Source organism: Triturus cristatus, chromosome 4_2, assembly GCF_964204655.1.
Source record: "Triturus cristatus chromosome 4_2, aTriCri1.1, whole genome shotgun sequence".
Classification (NCBI taxonomy): domain Eukaryota; kingdom Metazoa; phylum Chordata; class Amphibia; order Caudata; family Salamandridae; genus Triturus; species Triturus cristatus.
Window position 1 is genome coordinate 865,926,236 of NC_140586.1, and position 23,479 is coordinate 865,949,714.

A 23,479-nucleotide genomic window follows, 5' to 3' on the forward strand; every position below is an offset into this window, starting at 1 on the left:
CTTATCAGAAGCAGAATTAACTGACCGGAGGGAGAAAAGACAGCTCACATGGGAGTTGGCGAAGCTGGAGAAAGAAAAGGAGGAACAGAGGATGGCTCATGAGTTGAGGCTCAGGAAGATAGATCTCCAGATCCTACGGGTCGGGGCACACACTGTTCCTAATGGTGGCAGCGAAGACAGAGAAATCACCAGGGAACCCAAACCCTATCTGCCAAAAGACATAGTAGCTAGCTATAGTGCGGGAGATGACATCGCCAAGTGGCTAGCGGCCTATGAGGTCTCTTTAAAAGCCCATGGGGTGCCAAAGAAATATTGGGGAGGGGGATTGTATAAATACATGCCTCCAGCTGGCAGGGATACATTATTGGCCCTGGAGCAGGATGAGCAGACCCACTACCCCACCATGAAAGTGGCGCTCGTAAGGAAGTTTGGACTAACACCCGAGAAGTACAGACAGAAGTTCCGGGGTAGCCACAAACTGGGCACTCAGAATTGGGTGGATTTCCTGGACTATGCAAAGAAGGCATTAGAGGGTTGGATACAGGGCAGCGAGGTGAGGGACTACGAGGGGTTGTTTGATTTGATGTTGAAGGAACACCTGCTCGAAAAATGTTTCCCCGAACTGCGTCAACACCTGGTGGATAGCAAGCTGACCAATCCCCGGAAGCTTGCTGAGGAGGCGGACATTTGGGCTAGTACCCGGGTGTCCACAAGGGGGACTGGAGGGGACTCTCAAAAGACTGGACAGGGCGCCCCCCAGAAGAAAGAGGGAGGGGAAAAGAAAACGGAGTTCTCTAAAGGCCCCCAAAATAGTTTCCAAGGGAAGGGAACAGGATTCACCCCTAGGGCTAACCCACCTAGAAACCCTAATCCTGGCCAGAGTCAGCAGCCAAGGGTTGTCCATTGCTTCGAGTGCGGTGGTGTCGGACACTATAAGGGAGATGTGAAGTGCCCGAAAAGACCACCCCCTCCCATCGGAGGAAAGACCCCCGGAGTAGCTAGTGTAGTGCTCGGGGAGGAGATGCCTTTAGATAAGGGAAGGGAGTGGGCGGGTGTCACTTTAGTGTCCCTGGGAGAACGGGAGATGGTTCCTAAGATCCAGGTGCCCGCAAATACCACAAAGTATGGGCAGTGGGTCACCATCAACGGCCAAAAAGGGGAAGCTCTGAGAGACACAGGAGTCAGTATGACTATGGTACGTAGCCAACTGGTGTCTCCAGAGCAGGTGATTCCCAATGTACTCCACCCTGCCGCGATGGCTGACGGCAGAATGGGCCACTACCCGGTGGCCGAGGTTCCATTTGAATGGGAAGGGGTTGCAGGTTTACTTCGAGTTGCCGTAAGCCCTGCCGTGCCAGTCGATTGTCTGCTGGGGAATGACATGGAGCATAATGCTTGGAAGGAGGTGGAATACCGGACTCATACTGAGATGCTGGGTACACCTGACTGGGCCTGTGTCAGCACAGGGTCTGCGACTACCCGGAGGGGGAGTTCGTTTAGGCTGGAGCCTGGAACAAAGGCACAGCCGGCTGCCGACCAAGGGAAGAACTGAGGACAGGAGGAGCCTGCCTCGGCATCCGCGCCCCGTGTGACGGATAGGCCACCGGAGGTGGTGGACCAGGAGTCCGCGGAGGGGGATGTTACCGAACTGGAGAACCTACCCATCCCGCCCGAGTGGCACGTGGAGGGAGGGCCGACCAGGGAGGAATTCTGCAAGGGCCAGAGGGAGTGTCCTACCCTTGAGGGACTGAGGCGACAGGCCGAAGCCCAGGCAGCAGGGAACGTTGAGGGGAACTACCACATTTACTGGGAGGATGGCCTCCTCTACAGTGAACCCAAGGCACCCATGCACGGATCGTCACGGGCCTTGGTTGTCCCTCAACGTTATCGAGCCTTTCTCCTGGAATTGGCTCATGAGATCCCCTTGGCAGGACACCTGGGGCAAGACAAGACCTTTGCCCGGCTTGTCCCACACTTTTATTGGCCTCAAATGAAAGTGTCGTCCGACACCTACTGCCGGACATGTGTGTCTTGTCAAGCCAGTGGGAAAACAGGGGTGAAACGAAAGCTCCCCTGGAACCACTTCCTGTCATTAGCACCCCCTTTGAAAGGGTGGGCATTGACATTGTGGGTCCGTTAGATCCGCCTACTACAGCTGGTCACAGGTTTATCCTGGTTCTGGAGGATCATGCCACACGGTACCCAGAGGCTATACCTCTGAGGACCATTACTGCACCTGTTGTGGCTAGGGCCCTGATGGGAATCTTTACCCGAGTGGGTTTTCCCAAGGAAGTTGTGTCCGACAGGGGGACCAACTTCATGTCAGCATACATGCGGGCCATGTGGAAGGAGTGTGGAGTGACCTACCGGTTCACCACTCCTTACCATCCCCAGACCAATGGTCTGGTGGAGAGGTTCAATAAAACCTTGAAAGGCATGATCAGAAGTCTGCCTGAAAGCCTGCGGAGGAAATGGGACGTCCTCCTACCCTGTCTATTGTTTTCTTACAGGGAAGTGCCACAGAAGGGAGTGGGTTTCAGCCCCTTCGAGCTTTTGTATGGGCACCCTGTGCGTGGACCTCTCAGCCTGGTGAAAGACGGATGGGAAAGAACTCCCAGAAAGCTTCCCCAGGATGTGGTGAGCTACATGCTGGCCTTCCGGAGCCAAATGGCTAAGTTGTGGAAGCAAGCTTCTGACAACTTGGAAGCCAGCCAAGCAGTGATGAAGGCGTGGTACGACCACAATGCTCATCCGGTGGAGTTGGAGCCTGGCCAGAAGGTGTGGGTGATCGAACCCGGAGAGCTTAGCGCCCTCCAGGATCGCTGGTCAGGACCCTTTGAGGTGTTGGAGAAGAAGGGTAAGTCTACCTATTTGGTGGATCTTAAGACCCCTCGCCAGCCCCTACGGGTGCTGCATGCCAACCGCCTCAAACCCCACCATGAGAGGCCCGAAGTCCTATTGATGATGGTGACTGACGGAGCAGAGGACGTGGAAAGCGAGCCTCTCCCCGACTTATTTGCGTCTCAAGAGAAGGATGGGTCGGTGGAGGGAGTGATTCTCTCCCCATCCCTAACTCCTGAACAGCAGGAGGACTGCCGCCAGGTCCTGCGGCAGTACTCTTCGTTGTTCTCCCTTGTTCCGGGTAGGACTCACCTGTGCGTCCATGACGTGGACACAGGAGACAGCCCACCTGTGAAGTCAAAGATCTACCGGATGACAGACAAGGTGAAGGCCAGCATTCACAGTGAAGTCACTAAGATGCTGGAGCTAGGAGTAATTGAACCTTCCAGCAGCCCCTGGTCCAGTCCGGTGATATTAGTACCAAAAGCTGTACCACCGGGCGCCCAACCGGAACTGAGGTTCTGTGTGGACTACCGGGGACTGAACTCAGTAACCAAGACTGATGCTCATCCGATTCCGAGGGCGGATGAACTGATTGAGCGGCTGGGAGCTGCCCAATATCTGAGTACCTTTGACCTTACTTCCGGGTACTGGCAGATCTCCCTGACTGATGGAGCTAAGGAAAGGTCAGCCTTCTCCACGCCCAAGGGCCACTACCAGTTCTGTGTGATGCCCTTTGGGCTCAAGAACGCACCTGCCACGTTTCAGCGTCTGGTGAACCAGATCCTCACAGGAATGGAGAGCTTCTCTGCTGCTTATCTGGACGACATTGCCGTCTTCAGTAACAGCTGGGAGGATCACTTGCGTCACCTGCAAGCTGTTCTCCAGGCCCTGAAGCAAGCTGGATTAACGATTAAGGCCAGTAAGTGCCAGATCGGGCAGAAGTCGGTAGTGTACCTTGGACACTTGGTGGGTAGGGGAGCGGTGCAACCCCTCCAGGCGAAAATCGAGGCCATCATGGCCTGGGTACCCCACAAGACTCAGACTGAGGTCCGAGCTTTTCTGGGCCTCACCGGATATTACCGCCGCTTCGTGAAGGGGTATGGTACCATTGTGGCCCCCCTCACGGAGCTTACGTCCAAGAAACAACCTCGACGGGTAGTCTGGACGGAGGCTTGTCAGCAGGCCTTTGTGAAACTGAAGCAAGCCATGTGCGAGGCCCCGGTCTTAAGGCCCCAGACTTTTCCAAGGAGTTCATTGTCCAGACGGATGCATCGGAACATGGCATTGGGGCAGTGTTATCGCAACTCAATGAAGAGGGTCTGGATCAACCCGTGGTCTTCCTATCCCAGAGACTACTTCCCAGGGAACAGAAGTGGAGTGCAATAGAGCGTGAAGCCTTTGCAGTGGTATGGGCTCTGAAGAAGTTGCGGCCATACCTGTTTGGCTCGCACTTCCTAGTTCAGACCGACCACAGACCACTTCGGTGGCTGATGCAGATGAAGGGGGAGAATCCCAAGTTGCTAAGGTGGTCTATCTCCCTACAGGGAATGGACTTTCAGGTGGAACATCGGCCTGGAGTGGACCACGCCAATGCAGACGGTCTCTCAAGGTATTTCCGCCTTAGTGATGAGAACTCCCAAGGGGTTGGGTAGCTCTCCCCACTTTCAGCTGGGGGGGACGCGTGTTAGACCTGTCAGCCCTTTGGGTGGTCCCTCCTCATCATTATTTATTTTGTCCCACTTCTGCCTCAAACCCTGTTATAAGTTTTCCTTTTTGGGAACCACCAGACTTTTTAGTGTTGATGCAGGGTCGGGGAGCCATTTTCCCTACCCCTGGAACTTCTGTCTGAGGGCCTGAGACACAAAATGGTGGCCACCCATTGCCACCTGTGACATAACTAGAACCTTCTGGAACATTCTAGAATCCTGGGATAGTGTGGGGCAGTTTAGAATGTTGGGAGGCCATCTCAGAAGGGCAGTTGGGAGCTGACTGGAGAAGAGAGAAGAGCAGAGTAGAAGGAGGTCGGAGTAAGGCAGCAGGGGTGGAAACCAGTGCTTGGAGTGGGGTCCAGAAACCCACCCTTGATGCTAGTCCCTACTGACCAAGCCCAGCCTAAAGCCCTGTGTGGGACCAAGTCCAGAAGAACCATCTTAAGGATCTGAACATTTGGAACAGGCCTTAAAGAAGAAGAACAGCAAGCTCCTGACCTGTTTGGCGGTGTCCTCCTGGAGTCCTGACGTCGAGAAGCCTAGAGACCTAGGGCCTGAGGTAGAGAAGCGGCGCTGACAGAAGGCAGACGTCGTACCCGGAGCAGTCAGAGGTCGAGAGAGGGCGCCGACGGAGTCGCCGGAAACTGAGGTGAAGCGCGCCGGAGGTCGGGAGTGGAGATCGCACTCCGGAGACACCCGGAAGCGGGGAGACCGTGACCCTGCGACGCCGGAAGGTGACATCGAACCGAGGCTGCCCAGCGACATCGAACCGAGGCCGCCCAGTGACATCGAACCGAGGCCGCCCAGCGACATCGAACCGAGGCCGCCCAGCGACATCGAACCGAGGCCGCCCAGCGACATCGAGCCGAGGCCACCCAGCGACATCGAGCCGAGGCCACCCAGCGACATCGAGCCGAGGCCGCCCAGCGACATTGAGCCGAGGCCGCCTAGCGACACCGAGCCGAGGCTGCCCAGCGACATCGATCCGGAGCCGCCTCACGGCATCGACACGGCGCCAAGCGGAGCAGATAGTCGTGGAAGGGACAGTAAGTGGTAGAGGGGGCGTTTAAGGCCCTGTGGAGCCCTAAAGACCATTCTAGGGGCTAGAGGGGTGTTAGGACCAGCCTGGGAGTGCCAGGGGTGAACTGAGACTGGTACAGTGACCTCTGTGAGGGATTGTGTAGTTTGGAGAGCCAGATCTTTAGGTTACCCTTGTTCTTCCTCAGCTTAGGCCCCAGCCTTGACCAATCTAAGTGGGACACCCCCAGGCCACCCAAATGACCACAAGCTGTATATGGGCATAGTAAAACCAAATTACCTCATGAAAGTGATCTGATTTGTAATTGTCATTGATTGTTTTACCTAAATTATTGAAGGTGCTTTATTTATTGTCTTTTACTAATTTATTCCTGCACTGTATTTATTGACTGATGATATTGATTTGCCAACTGTATTTATTGCACCTCTATTTATTCCTTGCTTAATTGGGACCTGAACCTATTGATTGAAACTTTAAAGTCATATTATTTATTTGACCTGCTCTTTTAAAGGAAAATTCTATTGTATTGTATTTATGATTTGAATCCTGCAACTAAGAGAAAATAAGATAAACGCATGCATAATTGTCTTCCATAATTTTTACGGTGTAGTGTCATTTTCGGAATGGATGAACGCATGGTTATTGTGAGGGTGTGATGTACGCTTAACACGGTGCCTGACCCCAACCGCTCGAGCCAAGCTACCATTGTGCTGGGAACCTGGTGACTGCTAACCCGGTTGCCCGGTTTCCAACAGACACCATGTAAACAGAAAGCATTAGTTGAGAGATAGAAGTTCACTTTATTTATATACTTTTACAGCTGAAGTAGGGGATCCGAGAATGTTTTATAACGGATCCTTACTGTTGGTTGCCTGGCTGCTCGCGGTCCTCTAGCGACGAGCAGTGGTACTGCATCCGGGTAGTACTTGAGGATGTTCAAGTATTGAATCAACTTTGTTGTTTATATTTGGTTTTCAATTTGGAATATTGTTGAGACAGTACTATGCATACATATATACATTAACACTGAAAGAAATAAACAAACCAGGAATAAAGAGACCTCCGGTTTATTTCTTCATAGTGTATACATTCTATAGAAAGGTTTAGCGATGCAGAAGTGTCAAGCCTTCTTACATGACCTGGACATCTAGGTGCCTTATGTCCTTACACGCTGCTAAGGGGCATATCAGCAACAACCAGCGATAATTATCGCTAAGCACACTTGGCGCTATTATAATTATCGCCGGCTAGCGTGGATTTTTATCGCTGAGATAGCGTGCTATTAGCAATGCTTATCTCAAAAGCGATAAAAATCCTAGCGCTAACTGCCAAACTTGTGATTATCGCTGGAAACCCAGCGATAATCCCACGAAGTTTGGCGTTAGCTTGCTGATAGGGCCTCACATACTTAGCCATGATATCCACCTTCCATAGGATATCATGGCTAAGTCAGTTTCAAAGCAGGCGTAAGGAAAGTAGTGATAACAGAGGTTATCGCTACTTTTCCTGTCGCTATGCTGCTTTGCGTGAGACTTGATAATAGGAGAAATGTTGCTTAGCGACATTTCTCCCGTTATCCTGGGGAGGAACGCCCACTTTGCATCTCAGCGTTAAGGGAAATAGAGATAAGGCAAGGTTTCACGCGATAGCGTGACCTTGCAGATAAGGCGATAAAATTATCGCTGCTTTTCGTCTGAAGACGGACGCAAAAGCGGCGATAATTTTTTAACGCCTGCTTGCTGATATGCCCCTAAGTCTCTTATTACATGTGTCCTGTTAAATTGTGGCCCCTGCGCAAATACCTGGTTACGCAGGGATCACAACAATAAGATAGATGGAGTTTTCTGTCCCACAGAGTTCAATTTCGGGAAATCAGATAAAAATCCTCACTAAACTCAAGGACACAAGGGGGCTTATTTACAAGCCCCTTGCGCCACTTTTGCGTCATTTTCAACATGGGAAAAGTGACGCAAAAGTGGCACAAGGGGCTTGTAAATAAGCCCCAAGAGGATTTTGGTATAGTATACTTTTTAAACATGATGCTCATTCACTTTAACACAGATTTACTCAAATGTGCGCACTGCAGTGTTGTGTGACAATCTGCAGCTCTGCACTGCGTGAAGGGTAAAACGTTACTCGAAACCCTATTTACAAACCATTGTTGAGTCTGCTTTCATTTGGCACTTGGATTTCTCGCATAACCGTAATTTTATGTTTACCCCAATAATATTGGGGTCAAACCCAGTAGAATCTCTTAGGGGCATATTATCAAGAAATGGCGTTAACATTATCGCCGCTTTAGCGGCAGAAAACTGCTGCTAAAGCGGCGATAATGGGCTTGATAATATGCCCTTGAGAATTCCGATAGAAGCCCATGTTCTGGTGCCAACATGGGCTTCTATTGGAATTCTCTGCGGCATATTATCAAGCTCATTATCGCCGCTTTAGCGGCAGAAAGCGGCGATAATGTTAATGCCGTGTTTGATAATATGCCCCCAAGCTCCTTAAAGAAATATATCCTTTTCAGAGAAAAGAAGCGGCAGGAGTATCCGGAGTTATGCCCTGTTAGACAAAGGGTGTTAGGAGTCAGACAAACCATCAGAGAACCTTTTATCTGCAGGTGCTCATAGAATGGACATTCGCCTTTGTTCCCCAAAATCAGTGAACCCACATATCACGCATACCAGAATGGTGGTAATTATAATAAATAACTAATTACGTATTCATTAGACACTGATCATATTTCATCACACATCCCTAACTTGTTGGTGGATTGCCTGTCTACATTGTCTAATATACTACTCACCCATTTAACTATATGGCTGTATTATTCCACTAAATCCCAATTTATGCTAAGCCATGAATACTTTCCCAAGTTTCACATACCTTATGGGGTCATCGGGTCAGCAGGTGGATTTCAGCCCTTCAGCATTTTACCTTAGCAATTGGCACCGGTACCTTGATTACTTTTATCACTAATGATGTCTTATAGGGCGACGATGGGGGGTGGTAACTTGTGCCTGGTTCTTGTTTTGCTACAAATGTGTGCAAACAGTTCTCGTATGCAGAAGCAAACAGAAGATACTGAAGTTCATACAACACATTATTACAACTTGTGCACCAGAGAAGGGGAAAGTCTTCCTTTTCGGTCATGGTAATGTGAACTATGTCGAATAACATGGAGTTCCTGATCAGAGAGTATGACTGTCGAGTCCACAATACATTTCAGAAGTCCTCTTTTCTAGACCCTACGCCTCTTATACACGTCCCTTAGTGTTACATGTAGTCCTGTTCACATGTGACCTGGCCCATCTTACATTTAACAATATTGTTATCATACAGATGCACTGCAACACATGCCACCTGGGACCTGTTACGTCACTAGATCTGAGTTTCCATGGGTTAGGGCTATGTTGTACTGTTCACATCCAGCAACAACCTCTGAATATAGTAACAGGGTTTTGCTGAGCAAGAATTTTACCTTTTCGGTGCAAAATGTCTTTTCAAGGGAAAATTGATTGATGCTGCCCTGCATCATCCCTGTGGGTGTTGTCCCCACTAGGATGTATCTTAGTGTTCTGTCCATCCACAGACTTTACAGCCATGTGCGAGAAAACGCTTAATGTGGTCAGAATGTGTTAAAGTCTTGTGGATGTTTTTCTTTTTTTGCATTTTGGATTTTTTTTCATATTGTGCAGAGAGTGCTTTTTTGGAGGGCGTTTGTGGTCCTTATGAAGTATCCTGAATTGCTGAAAATCATTCCAATGAACATATAGTGGGTGGTATATTTAAGGATTTCTTTGTGGAGATACCCAGCAAATTGTATTTTGTAAAACCATCACTGATGTTTGCAATGAAAGATTTTAGGGACCAGTGAACACAATAGGGCATATTATCAAGCGCGGCGTTAAAATTATCGCCGCTTTAGCGGCAGAAAACTGCCGCTTATAATATGCCACAGAGAATTCCAATAGAAGCCCATGTTGACACCAGAACATGAGCTTCTATGGGAATTCTCAAGGGCATAATATCAAGCCCATTATCGCCGCTTTAGTGGCAGTTTTCTGCTACTAAAGCGGCGATAATTTTAACGGCGTTTCTTGATAATATGCCCCAACGTCTTTCTAGGAGGTTTATTTTTTCTCTCTTTCTCCATTTCTCCCCATTCAATCAATCAATCAATCAATCATAGGCATTTATAAAGCGCACTACTCACCCGGAGGGTCTCAAGGCGCTAGGGGGGGGGGGTCCGCTACTGCTCGAACAGCCAGGTCTTGAGCTTCTTCCTGAAGGAGAGGTGGTCTTGGGTCAGGCGTAGGTCGGTGGGGAGGGTGTTCCAAGTCATGGCGGCCAGGTGGGAGAAGGATCTTCCTCCTGTTGTCGCTCTGTGGATGCGGGGGACGGCTGCGAGGGCGTGACTGGTCGAGCGGAGGTGGCGTTTGGGAGCGTAGAAGTTGAGGCGGCTGTTGAGGTAGGTCGGGCCTTGGTTGTGTAGGGCTTTGTGTGCGTGGGTGAGGAGCCGGAAAGTGATTCTTTTGTTGATCGGGAGCCAGTGCAGGTCTCTCAGGTGTCTGGAGATGTGAGTTCGTCTAGGGACGTCGAGGATGAGTCTCGCCGAGGCGTTCTGGATCCGCTGGAGTCTCTTCTGGAGCTTGGCGGTGGTACCGGCGTAGAGGGCGTTGCCGTAGTCCAGTCGACTGGTGACGAGGGCCTGGGTGACCGTTTTCCTGGTCTCGGTGGGGATCCACCGGAAGATCTTATGTAGCATGCGCAGGATGTTGAAACAGGACGAGGAGACGGCGTTGACTTGTCTTGTCATGGAGAGGGAGGAGTCCAGGATGAAGCCCAGGTTGCGTGCGTGGTCTGTCGGTTTGGGTGCGTTGCCCAGGGCGGGGGGCCACCAGGAGTCGTCCCAGGCGGAGGGTGAGGAGCCCAGGATGAGGACTTCCGTCTTGTCTGTGTTCAGTTTCAGGCGGCTGGTCGTCATCCACTCGGCCACGTTTTTCATCCCTTCGTGTAGGTTGGCTCTGGCGGTGGCGGGGTCGTTGGTCAGGGAGAGGATAAGCTGGGTGTCATCGGCGTAGGAGATGATGTTCAGGTTGTGTTGGTGTGCGATGGCCGCAAGGGGGCTCATGTAGACATTGAAGAGGGTGGGGCTGAGTGAGGAGCCCTGAGGGACGCCGCAGATGACTTCCGTGGCTTCTGATCTGAACGGGGGCAGGCGGACTCTCTGTGTCCTTCCGGTGAGGAAGGAGATGATCCATTCCAGTGCCTTCTCCTCGATCCCGACGTTGCTGAGGCGCTGCACTAGGGTGCGGTGGCAGACAGTGTCGAATGCCGCGGAGAGGTCCAGGAGGATGAGGGCCGCTGTTTCTCCGTTGTCCAGCAGGGTTCGGATGTCGTCGGTGGCAGCGATGAGGGCGGTCTCGGTGCTGTGGTTGGCCCGGAAGCCTGACTGGGAAGGGTCGAGGGAACCAGTCGTCTCGAGGAAGGCTGCCAGTTGCTTGTTGATGGTCTTCTCGATGACTTTGGCTGGAAACGGGAGGAGCGAGATGGGGCGGTAGTTCTTGAGTTCGGTGGGGTCCGCCGTTGGTTTCTTTAGTAGAGCGCTGAGTTCGGCGTGCTTCCAGCTCTCAGGGAAGGTGGCGGTGTCGAGGGAGGTGTTGATGATGTCCCGCAGGTGGGGTGCGATGACAGCGTCGGCCTTGTTGAAGATGTGGTGAGGGCAGGGGTCGGTTGGGGATCCGGAGTGGATGGAGTTCATCGTGCTGATGGTGTCTTCGAGGTTGATCGGTGTCCAGGCGTTGAGGGTGGTGGTGGGGGGCGTTGGTTTGGTCGTGGGGAGCGTTGGTTGTGTTCTGAAGCTGTTGTGTATGTCAGCGATCTTGTTGTGGAAGTAGGAGGCGAGGGAGTTGCAGAGGTCTTGCGATGGGGTGATGTTGTTGGTTCCGGCGTTGGGGTTGGAGAGCTCTCTGACGATGTTGAAGAGTTCCTTGCTGTTGTGTGCGTTGTTGTCCAGCCGGTCCTTGAATGCTGTTTTCTTGGTGGCGTGGATCAGTTGATGGTGCATTCGGGTGGCGAGCTTGAGGGTAGTCATGTTGTCCGGCGTTGGGTATCTTCTCCAGGCTTTCTCGAGGGCTCGGCAGTTCTTCTTGGAGCTCTTGAGTTCGTCGGTGAACCACGGGGCCTTCTTGCTTCCGGGTCTGCTGGGCGGGGTCCTCAGAGGGGCGAGCTCGTCCGCGCAGGTGGAGATCCATTTCGTGAGGTTGTCGGCGGCTTGGCTGGGGTTCGGTGAGCTGGCGGGAGGGTGCTGGCTCAGGGATGCGGTGAGTTGTTCGGCTGTGATCTTGTTCCAGCTTCTTCGTGCAGCCTGTTGCTGGTGGTGGTGGACCGTGGTTCTTTTGAAGGTGAAGTGGATGCAGCTGTGGTCCGTCCAGTGGAGTCCAGTGGCGTGGCTGAAGGAGATGTCTTTGCTGGACGAGAAGACGGCGTCGAGTGTGTGTCCGGCGAGGTGGGTGGGGGTGGTCACCAGCTGCTTGAGTCCGAGGGTGGCGAGGTTGTCAAGCAGGGTGGTGGTGTTGCGGTCGTTGTTGTTCTCCAGGTGGAAGTTGATGTCCCCGAGGAGGATGTAGTCGGCAGAGGGGAGGGCGTGCGGGCTGATGAAGTCGGCGATGTCTTCGCTGAATTGAGTGCGTGGTCCCGGGGGTCGGTAGATCAGGGTGCCTCTGAGGGTGGTCTTGGGGTCGGTGTGGATCTGGAAGTGCAGGTGTTCGGCGGTTGTCAGGGTGTTGTCGGCGTTGGTCGAGATACGGATGGTGTCCCTGTGGATGATGGCGATGCCTCCTCCAGTCTGGTTGTCGCGGTCTCTCCGGATGATCTTGTAGCCCTCTGGGATGGCGATGGCGATGTCGGGCGCTGAGGAGTCGTTCATCCAGGTTTCCGTGAGGAAGGCAACGTCAGGAGCTGTGGTGTCGAGGAGGTTCCAGAGTCGAACGGCGTGTCTGTGGACGGAGCGGGTGTTGAGCAGGATGCACTTGAGGTGGTTGCTGCTGGTGCTCGGCTTGGCGGATGCTGGTGTGGGGCAGATCCGGATGCAGGTGAACTTGCAGGTGAGGCAGCTGAAGGGTCCGTGGGTGCGTCTCGGAGTGGCTCGGTAGCACCCGGGGGGTCGGTCGGCCGGCGTTGAGTGCGTTGAGGGTGGCGGCATCGTAGGTTCCGGCGGGTGGGGTGGCCTCTGCGGGGGCCAGGGGGTCTTGCGCTGGGCGCGGTCCAGGCGCGGACGGGCGCAGACGGGCTTACCTTTGGCGCACCTTCGGCGCTCAATCGGTGCTCCCGCTGCGCGCGTCCGCTGCGCGGTCGCTCTGGGGGCGTCATAAGAGGGGAGCCGGGAGGGAGGGTCTGCGGGGAGGCGGGGAGCGCGGGATCCAATCGGCGGTCGGGGGGCGGGGTCTCGTGGGAAGCGGCGGGAACCTGGGGGCTCAGTGGCGGCTGGGGCGGTGCTCGGCGGCCCTGTGGCAGCTGGGGCGGCGCTCGGCGGCCCTGTGGTGGCTCAGGCGGCAGGCGGCAGCAGGAGGCCCAGCAGGTAAGGAGCAGGCGGGAGGTGTGGGGGCGACCAGGCCGAGGGCACAGGGCACAGTGGTCACTGTGCCCCATTCATTACCTTCTGGGTTTTCTTCAGCTCCCCAATCACTGTTAGCTCTCCCCCTGCCTCTGTGTTGTTTTTTCTCTCTTTCTCCCCGCCACCTTCTGTCTGCTGCTGCCGCCTGCTGCTATAGTGTTTGTTTTTTGCTAGTTGCTGTAGAATTGTGCCATCATTAGAAGAATCGTTAGATGTGGACAGTCATCTTGAAATGTTAGGATATATTTACTAGAAAATGATGCGGCGCGGCAAGCCATCATGCTTCGCCTGCTGCATCATTAGGAAAGTGCAAGGATGTGTCGTATTTATCGCAATACGATGCATCCCTGTGCTTTCCTCTACGCTGGCGCACATTTGGCTGCTTAGCTCCAACACAGGCATCCTTTTTGCAAGGATGCCTGTGTTGCTGGAATTATCATTTTTGTGCAGGAAGGGTCTTCTATGTGTGCACTGTAGATTGCACAGCCACACAAAGCCACCCTGAGTGGCTTTTCATGGCCTTGAAAATATGGCCCCCTTTCATGCATTACTCTGTTCCATGGGTGTTGCTGTGGGCTTTCCAACGCAACACCCGTGGATTCTGAAGCATTCCCAGAGTTTCATAAACCTGCAAATGCGTCAGATTCTAACACCTCCCCAGGAGAGGGGTTAATGTGGCTCAATATTGAGAAATACCTTTAATTCTCCTTGTTATTTGCTCTTTCTATGTGTACTGCATTATGCAGCACACAAAGAAGGAGGGAAACACCATCAGTGATTGTTTTTGAGCAGGAAGGTGCCCCTTACTGCTCAAATACTATCCTCCCTGCTACGCAGGCAATATTGCACCATGGAGCAAAAGTGCCTGCTTTAGTGCTAGCCAACCAATTGTGTGGCCAGTACAGAGAAAGCACATGGATGCGAACGTAGATGTCTCTGGGGTCATCAGCGCACGTGTGCAGTACTACAATCTATTACTAGAGGTTCCTGTAGAGCTGGAGCAGTGCTAGATGGGAAAGGGTGCAGTACCACAGGCTGTTACTAGAGGTCCCTGTAGAGTAGCTGGATGGGAAAGGGTGCATTAGCACCAGCTGTTCATAGAGGTCCCTGTAGAGTGGTTGGGTGTGAAAGGGTGTATATGTAGTACCACAGGCTGCTGTGTTACTTAAGGTCCCTGTGAAGTCACTGGATGTGAAAAGCTGATGTACCACAGCCTGTTACTAGAGGTCCCTGTAGAGCTGAGGCAGAGCTAGATGCAAACGTCTGCAGTACCTCAGGCTGGTACTACAGGTGCCCTTAACAGTATAACAAGGATGCAGTAACGATAATTGACATGACAGGGACCTCTGGTGACAGCCGGTGGTACTGAGCTTGTGGGATGTAAGCACCACAGGGACCTCTAGCGACCACCGGCAGTGCTGCACCATCTCGGTCCTGGCTCGATAGACAATATAGGAATGGAGTTTGTCGCTTTATTTTACTCTTGGCTCGATAGGGACATCTGGCGACCTCCTGCGGTATTGCATCTTTGTGCTGCTTGTCTCCTGAAAGCCTGTTTCGATTTGCAGCATCTCAAGAAAAGCGTTTATAAATAGATGTCCTCCCGCCCGGCTCTCTCCAGACAGAGGGGCATATCTACAAGGCGGCGATATAAAATTATCGCCGCTTTTGCGGCCGTTTTCGGACGAAAAGCGGCGATAATTTTATCGCTATATTAGCGAGGTCACGCTATCGCGTGAAACCTTGCCTTAGCGTCTGAATTCCTAACGCCCATCTTTGCATCTCTAATGAGATGCAAAGTGGGCGTTCCTCCCCAGGATAACGGGAGAAATGTCGCTAAGCGACATTTCTTCTATTATCAAGCCTCACGCAAAGCAGCATAGCGACAAGAAAAGTAGCGATAACCTCTGTTATCGCTACGTTCCTTATGCCTGCTTTGAAACTGATTTAGCCATGATATCCTATGTAAGGTGGAGATCATGGCTACGTATGTGAGGCCCTATCAGCAAGCTATCGCCAAACTTCTCACGTTTGGCAGTTAGCGCTAGGGTTTTCATCGCTTTTGAGATAAGCGTTGCTAATTGCACGCTATCTCAGCGATAAAAATCCACGCTAGCCGGCAATAATTAACCTAGCGCTAAGTGCGCTTAGCGATTATTATCACCGGTTGTTGCTGATATGCCCCAGTGTTCCCCTCACAAAAACTGAAAAAGTGAACTTTCTTTTCAACATAGGCGGGTGCAAAACGGACACGTCTGATATACATGAGCACTAGATGTGAATGGGCGCTGCAAACATCGCCTTCAAGTTCTCTCTAAGGGGCATATCAGCAACAACCAGCGATAATTATCGCTAAGCGCACTTAGCGCTAGGATAATTATAGCCGGGTAACGTGGATTTTTATCGCTGAGATAGCGTGCTATTAGCAATGCTTATCTCAAAAGCGATAAAAATCCTCACGCTAACTGCCTAACGTGAGAAATCTCACGCAATGTGGCGTTAGCTTGCTGACAGGGACTCACAAACTTAGCCATGATATCCACCTTCCATAGGATATCATGGCTAAATCAGTCCTGAAGCAGGCGTAAGGAAAGTAGCGATTACAGGGGTTATCGCTACTTTTCTTGCCGCTATGCTTCATAGCGTGGGGCTTGATGATAGGAGAAATGTCGCTTAGCGACATTTCTCCTGTCATGTCAGGAACACCTTCTTTGCATCTCATTAGAGATGCAAAGCTGGGCGTTAGGAATTTGTGCGCTAATGCAAGGTTTCACGCGAAAATGGCTGCAAAAGCGGCAATAATTTTCTATCGCCGCGTTGCAGATATGTCCCTAGATCTGTGTGCACCTGGGTTGGCATTAACGTTTACCCTTTGAATAATTAATTCAATATTTACGGAAGCACGCACTAACGTTTATATTCCTTACATTTGAAACCCGCAGCATTAGACACACAGGGAGCGTCGCACATTAGAAGTCGGCGCACAGGTAGGAAGTACTTCCTCAGTCACAGCAGAGCGAGTGCGACAACGAGCCTGGCATATAACTGATAATGGTTTGCCAAGCTTGTTTTGATCTCTCTGGTCTCTTTTCTATTGCACCAGCCTGCCCTCTCCCTTGCTGCAGTGTTGGCGCACACGTCATACACATCCCCTTTCACCTGTGATGCGCTCTGGTCACTCTTGGCTCTGTGGAGCGCCGTGAAGCGCGGCCCCGCGACTAACAGCGGCGCAGCAGGCAGCCATGTTCTCATCCGAGGGAGAGAATGCAGTGTTCACCGGATGTGAGCGCCACATCCGCTTTCCCACAATGCCGTCCGCGTCTGCTTTCGTGCGCACTTCGTTCTCAAACGAATGCAATTTTTATGATTCATGTTCGACAAAACTTTCAAAGTGTTTTTAATCTTTTTCAAGTTTCAAATTGTGGTGGGAAAGAGCTCCCGCTAACATACTGAGGTAAAATGTATGGTTGGGTTAAATCCGAAGGATGGAGGAAATGTTGTAAATAATGCGTTGTAATAGTATTTACACAGTAGGCGTTTCACTTGCACCGTGTGTGGCAGTGATAATCTACTGTGAATTTTTGGAGGACATCTTTGATGTCTAATAAGTACAGTCTAACAAGAGTAATGTAACTCGTGTCTATGTTTTACTTATGAGAGCGAGTAGTTCAGCGACAGTACTTATTGAGACATGGAACTAAATTTTATTTTTAGTGCTAGTTCACAATTATTGGAGGCGTTTTCATCAATTAATGTATGCTGCAGAAGTACACGTGGAAAGAACAGAAAGAGGAGAATTGTAAACGTTTCTTCTTCTTGTGCCTGCTCTAGGGAGGTGCAAGGTTTTGGCCCTGTACCAGGTTTACAGATATTGTAAATGCGGGGCTGTGTCAAAGACCATGGGTGTTGTATCGGAACACCCGTAGAACCCCACTTTGCCGCAGAGGAAGGCAAGCGACTTGCACTGCATCGCCTTACTCCATATCTAGAAGACCATGCAAAGTCACGCAAGGTTACAAAAAGTGACGTTCCAGTGGCGCACAGGGCTTGTAAATATGCCCCTTATTGGTGAGCTGCATTGTGTTACTTTTTATTAAACCTAGCCCTCTGAGTCTTGTCTGCCTTGTTTCAGGCAATATCCGAAAGTAGAATATTTGAAACTTGGGTCCAGATTTATCAGCACTTTGTATTGGTGCAAAGTCATCAAAAGTGACATAAATCAGCATAAAGTGTTGCTAAATTATTCACGTTTCCTACTAGAAAGTATTGCTAAAATAATGCAAAGAGGCGATTAGCACTACTTTGTGTCAAAGGGGCATCCGATGGGTGGTACATGAGCATTCCTATGCAACTACCCATCATTTGTGATGCAGAAACCTCTTTATTTACATTTGTAGACAGACCTTGGTGCCAAAATGACACTTCCTCGAGGCAGGCGCAAAGTTGGAGTACCTTTCCAGCACAAAACCTATGTTAGACTCATGCAGACACCTCTGCCTTATGGTGCAAAGGTGTGTGCTTGATGCACTGCAGGAAGAAAGTGCACCAGTGCAGGAAATGGCAGCAGCTGCAAATCTTAGTAGATGTGATACTGTCCTGTTCCATACCTTTCAAGCAATGCGATGCCACAACTGCTGTTGCTGTGCTGCATTCGGTGAAAAAATTATAAATTGGGAGTACTCGCTCATTTTCTGGTTTTAGCTAATAAAGCAAATCTGAGTACACGACAAACGAAGTCTGAATGGGTTTATTCAGAAAGGTTAATTATCTATGAACCACCGAATAGGTCAACTGGAGGTGCCCCCGGCAACAGTAAAATAAGTGAGAGCCTGAACCAAAAGCTTCACACATATATATAGGATTTGTGATACACACTTGCAATGTGAATTCCATGAAATGATTAAAAAAAGTGAGTACACGGGTGTGGTTTTGAGATAATGAGAAAAGAAGAAGGTGGCCTTCAAATGTAACAAGAATGTAAGCTTTTTGGCTAGCAAACTAGTTAACACTTTCTCGTCCCAGGATCCGAGATGTGGGAAGCTTGGAATTTCATAGACAGGCTCTACTCGGCACAGCATGAGCAAGAAAACAAGGCTACAGTGGTTAAAGTTACACTAGTGCGGATAGACATTTTCCATCCACACAATACTAAACCGTGGTATTTTCAGTCCTGTCTGACTTCTATGCATGTGGTACTAGAAGCAGGCGCGGCCAACGCGGGCTTACTGCACTGAGAGCTCTAGTACCACATGCCATCAGGACCAGTGCAGTATGCAGTGCTCTGAAATGTCTGGTAATGGCATGTGGTACTGAACTGTGGTGTGCCAATACCACCTGAACCCTGGCACAACCAGTGCAGGCCTACTTTTCCGAGGCCACTAGTAACATATGTGGTTCCGAACCTTGGTATATCTAGTCCTAGGTGCTCTGAAACATCTAGTAACGTCATGTTGTACCGTACCTTGGTGTAGCCAGTGCTACCTGGCTGCTCTCAGATAGTGTATGGTACTGAGCCCTAGTATAGACAGAGTTGGTGGACTACTCTGAGACCTCTAGTGGCACATGAGTTTTTACCTTGGAACATCCAATGTTGGTAGAGCACTCCGAGGCCTCTGGTACAAGACGCCGCACTATAAAGATGCTCTAGTGATTCAACTAAACTTTGAGGTATGGGCAAAACTTAAGATGAGCACAGTATTTCTTTCATTGTATTCATTAGAGATTGTTTATAATTGAGGATCGATAGTACTGGGTCTTATCAAACAGGATGCGAACACAGGACGAAATTTACAAAGAGTTGCATTGTGTGTTGCAAGGGCAATGCAAGCTTTAAGGGAGATTTACAGTGCCACCCAGAGACACCTTGCGTGGCATAGTAAATCTGGAGTAGCGCAAATCACTGCCTTGCCTTACTCTGCCCTGGGAGGGCGTTCCATGGATGGTGTTCCCACGCATCCACCCATGGATTTTGGCACACTCCCAGATTTACTACCAGTAGTAAGCATGGGCCTGTGTCAAAAAGGAAAGCCTTCTTAGGGGAGGCGGAACAAGGAAAAGTAGCTTTAATTCTCCTTCACCTCATTTTTTTCTCTTTCGACGTAAAAAGAGGAAAGAGCCTCTAAGAACTGTTTTTGTGCAGGAAGGTGTTTTTACCTGCACATAAACAATCCTTCCTGCAACGCCAGCACCCTTACACCATGGTGCATCAGTGACAACGTCGGTGCTAGGCTGTGCAGTGTGCACCAGTGCAGAGAGAGCGCTGGAATGCACCATATCTTAGTAGATATGGGGCATTCCTGCCTTCTCTATGTGACGTAGCAAGTTGTCTTGCTGAGTTGCACTGCGTCACATCTCTGTAAATCTTATCCACAGTATCAAGGGTTGTGGTCTGTGTAGTTTTAGATACTGAGACTTTGTGTCACTTATACTATCACTCTGAAGCATTATTAAAAGCAAAGTGCTCCAGGGGCCCCATTACACAAAGTGCCCGGGCGTGCAACGGGCGTTTGCGCCCACTTTGCACGCCCCCGGGGCTCTTTGGTATTCCAGAAGGTGCCGCGGACACTTGTGCGGCCCCTTCTGTAATACCGATAGCGTTGGCGCACATAAAGCACCAGTGCTATCTTTAGAGGGCGTTCCCTCATTTGCATGGGGCCTGCCCCAAGCATATGAGGGAATCCCTCTGCCTCTGCGCTCTTTTACAGACGCAGATGCAAAGAAGCTGTCAGTGCACTACCTAAAAGATGGCGTACTGTCAGTGCGCCCACTGATGGCAGCCCTCTGAAGATGGTAAAGGGGGTCCTATGGTCCCCCCAGGCATCCTCTTGCAGACGGTTACACTCACTCACTGCACCCACCTGCAAGGGGATCTCTAATACCCTTAAAAGAAGTGCAGGCGTTTTTCCACCTGCACTGTGAAAATGCGGAGCTGCTTTAAAGCAGCCGATCAGTTATTCACCTAAATGCGCTGCCCTGGCGGCAGTGTGAGTTCGCGTCTGCCCTGTGTGCAGTGCATTCGTCATAATACGGCATATTTTTATTGTTTGCACTGAGCGCACCTTTTCAAAGGTACGCCTGGTGCAAACAATGAAAATGCGCCTTTTGTGTAAAACAGCCCCAGGAGGCCAGTCTCTGTTCTAAAATGATAACTAGTGCAAATGACTCAATGTGCTCAAAATCATTAAAGAGCTCCAGGAACCAGTCGCCTGCAATTTGGATGTTCCACCATCTCCAGCTTTGTGTGCACAGCTTTCTACATGCTTCCCCTGTAAAAATATTCAAACTAAATTGGATTATTTAGAAGCTGAAACTATTTGTTGGCCCTCCTATTCTTGACTTGATGATGCAGTCCAAGTAATGTTAATCATTTTAAAGAAAGGTAAGCCTATGTTAGAACATTTTTCAAACATTTCACAACCTGATCTAATATCCTTGAACCTAGAAAGCCGTCTTGTCAGCTCTCCGCTGGATATTCGCCCCACCAAACGTTTCCATCAGTTTGCACTTTTTCAAAGTCTAACAAAGTTTTCTCACAGTCCTTGAACATGGGTTGGATAACTTCCTCTTGGAAAGAAGTAGTCGTGCGGACTCCGTTGAAAAGCATTCATTGGACCCAATACTTTAGGCAATTTTTGGCCTATTTCTCTCTTCCCTTTCTTGTCAAAGGTACTTGACAAAAAGCATGTTTGCAGTTCCATAGGGAATGTAAGGCTCTTCGTGATTATCAACAAGCAAAGTTCCTCCAGGACACAGTACCGAGCGGGTCATGGTTTTGGTCTTGGATGGCCTTTGGGCTATGATGGATGCCAGAGGCCAAAGAGTCTTATTCCTCTTAGAACCTCTCGTCAACATTCAATACCATAGACCATGTAATTCTGTTAACGATGCTGTTCAAGATAGGCATTCAAGGTCTTGCCCTGTCATGTTGGTATCATTCCTGACTGTTGGGAAACAATTATGTCTACAGCCCCTTTCTTTTCGGATCTCAAGGATTTATGGTTCGGCGCCCCGTAGAGCTCTGGTCTCCCTCGGCTTCTATAGGCGTCCTCTGGTGTAACTCCTACATCAAACTGTAGCAAGGATTTTTCTGTAGGCTGATGACATTCAACTCATCTTTGGGGTGTCTCTCCAGCATGAAACTGAATTCCCTCTTCTACTTGGCTGACAGTCTTGCAGTCACCTGCTGGTGGACGTCTAAAATTTACTTAAAACCGACTCCCAATAAGACAGAGCTTTTGCTCACCTTCCTCAAAATCAAGGTGACTGGTCACGTCTGACCTGTCTGTATGTGCCCCCCTCCTGCAAGATCCCTTCACCACCTAGGTCTTTATATTGACTCTAATTTTGGTTGTAAGACCCAAGTTGCTAACGTCTGTAAATCCAATTTTTTCTACCTAAAATCTTTATGCCCTGTTTTCTTGTTTTTAGAGTACAGCCTCAGAATACAAGCAGTGAATGTTATTAAATCGAGGGTTGATTCTTGCAATTCTATTTTTCCTGTGGGCCATAGGAAATTCTTAGCTTGTTTACAGCTTTTTCAGAATGCAACTGCCTGCTCTCTGTGTGGCCCCAAGTAGTTTAATTCATTAACAGGGGCAAGCATAAGCCTGCATTGGCTTCTATTTCATGGCATCTTTAAGGCCATGACTATACCACATAAATCAGATTTTCCTAGTAACCCGATTTCATGGTTAAGAAATTCAGCTGGTACAACCCTCCCAAGGAATTTGCTATCTGACCAGCAATTTCTTCTAAAGGTTCCAAAAATCTTGTACTACTAGCTATGGCGGCACAGCTTTTTCCATGGCTGCAGACAATACTTGCAATGTACTACCTGTTGCTCTCACAAATAATCCTTGCTGACCTGTTTCAGACAAGATTTAAAAACCTTTATTTTCATTTCATAGTTCACACATAAATAAACTATTTTATAAGCGCCTAGAAACCAAAGTAGGGGAACGTTGCGTTCTAAAAAATATACTTGCTGGTGACTTGGTGACCTCAGCAGCGGGCACGGTAAATGCTGTAGGTTATGTCTGTGTAGTTGTGTATGGTGTACCAGTGCATTTCTTTTACGGTGAACTGCAAAATGAATATCTTGATTTTCTTCATCACCTTTGTAAAGTGAGACAAACTTATAATCATTCATGTCTTTGATTTAAAGATTTTATAATTAAAATGTGGTTATGTATTATTTGACCAAATTTGTTTTTTAAAATAATCCACATTTTGGGTAAAGGTTTTTCTATTCGAGCTCACCTGCTTCACTGGGCTTGCTTAGTTCCAGGCAAGCGCCGTCTTACATTATGAGAACGCGCCCCTTGATTCTTGCATGTGGCCACTGAAACATCTCGGAATGTTTCCTCAACTCTACTGCGGATGGGTTGTTGAAGTTTTTTCTGATGTGCAATTTTGGGTGACAAATAATTTGTGCAAATTAGTCATTTTAATTATGCACATGACCGTAACCGATTAATTAATGCTTTTACATTTAAAACAATATGAGTATCTCATTTAGAAGTGTGATTAATAATGTAGTATAGTTGTGCCACGTTTTCATGCAAAACACCATTATTTTTTTTATGGATGCAGCCTGTGGTGTTTTCCTTTTCCTGATCCTGTTCATTTCCTCTCCCAGTCAGTTACCCGCTGCAAGTCTTCGCTCCCTATAGATTCCGTGGGACTCGGATAGCAATGACACAAGTGTACTGAAGTATTAGAAAGTATGTATTGTTAATAGAACTTTCCGTCGTGTACCTGCTGTATCATTTGATAGGATTTATGCTGTTTGGTCCACTGTGGAGGAGTTGCCCTAACGGGTAGGGCGCTCGACCTCAGATCTGGGGGAACTGGGTTCGAGTCTCGGTAATGATGCTAAAACATCCTGTGATCTGGGCAAATCACTTAATCTTCCCGTGCCTAAAAAAAATGAATGTATGTCCTCATGTAACGTAACTGGTGCTATGTAAAGTGCTCTGATAGCTGATTGGATTTGGGTCAAGTTTGCGCTATATAAAACTCAGCAAAAAAACAAAAATGTTTCATATTGAGTTGTGCATCTCTGGAGCACAGTTGGTGGGGAAGCAAGCAGGAGATTTTTCTTACCTTAAGAAATGGGTTAATGTTAAGAACCTTTCGAATTTACGGAAATGTTTTTTATTTGCCAGGGTGACCTAACCATGATCATGCCATGCTGAGTCAGCAGATTTGTCAATTAATATTTTATGAATTGTGAAAAAAAACTGGTTGCGAAGGATCAGGGGCGACCTT

At 49.4% G+C, this 23,479-nt stretch overlaps 1 protein-coding gene and 1 long non-coding RNA gene across 2 annotated transcripts in view; one reads left to right on the plus strand and one right to left on the minus strand.

Annotated features, from left to right (window-relative positions):
- The window catches only part of LOC146835280 (uncharacterized), a 45,633-nt gene extending 29,164 nt beyond the window's left edge, over positions 1-16,469 (minus strand). Inside the window, exon 1 of the long non-coding RNA XR_014960707.1 lies at positions 16,370-16,469. This is a non-coding gene — a long non-coding RNA (uncharacterized LOC146835280). The remainder of the gene's footprint in view (positions 1-16,369) is intronic.
- The window catches only part of AKR1A1 (aldo-keto reductase family 1 member A1), a 1,289,949-nt gene that overhangs the window by 1,087,593 nt on the left and 178,877 nt on the right, over positions 1-23,479 (plus strand). The gene's annotated exons all lie outside the window — the stretch shown is intronic.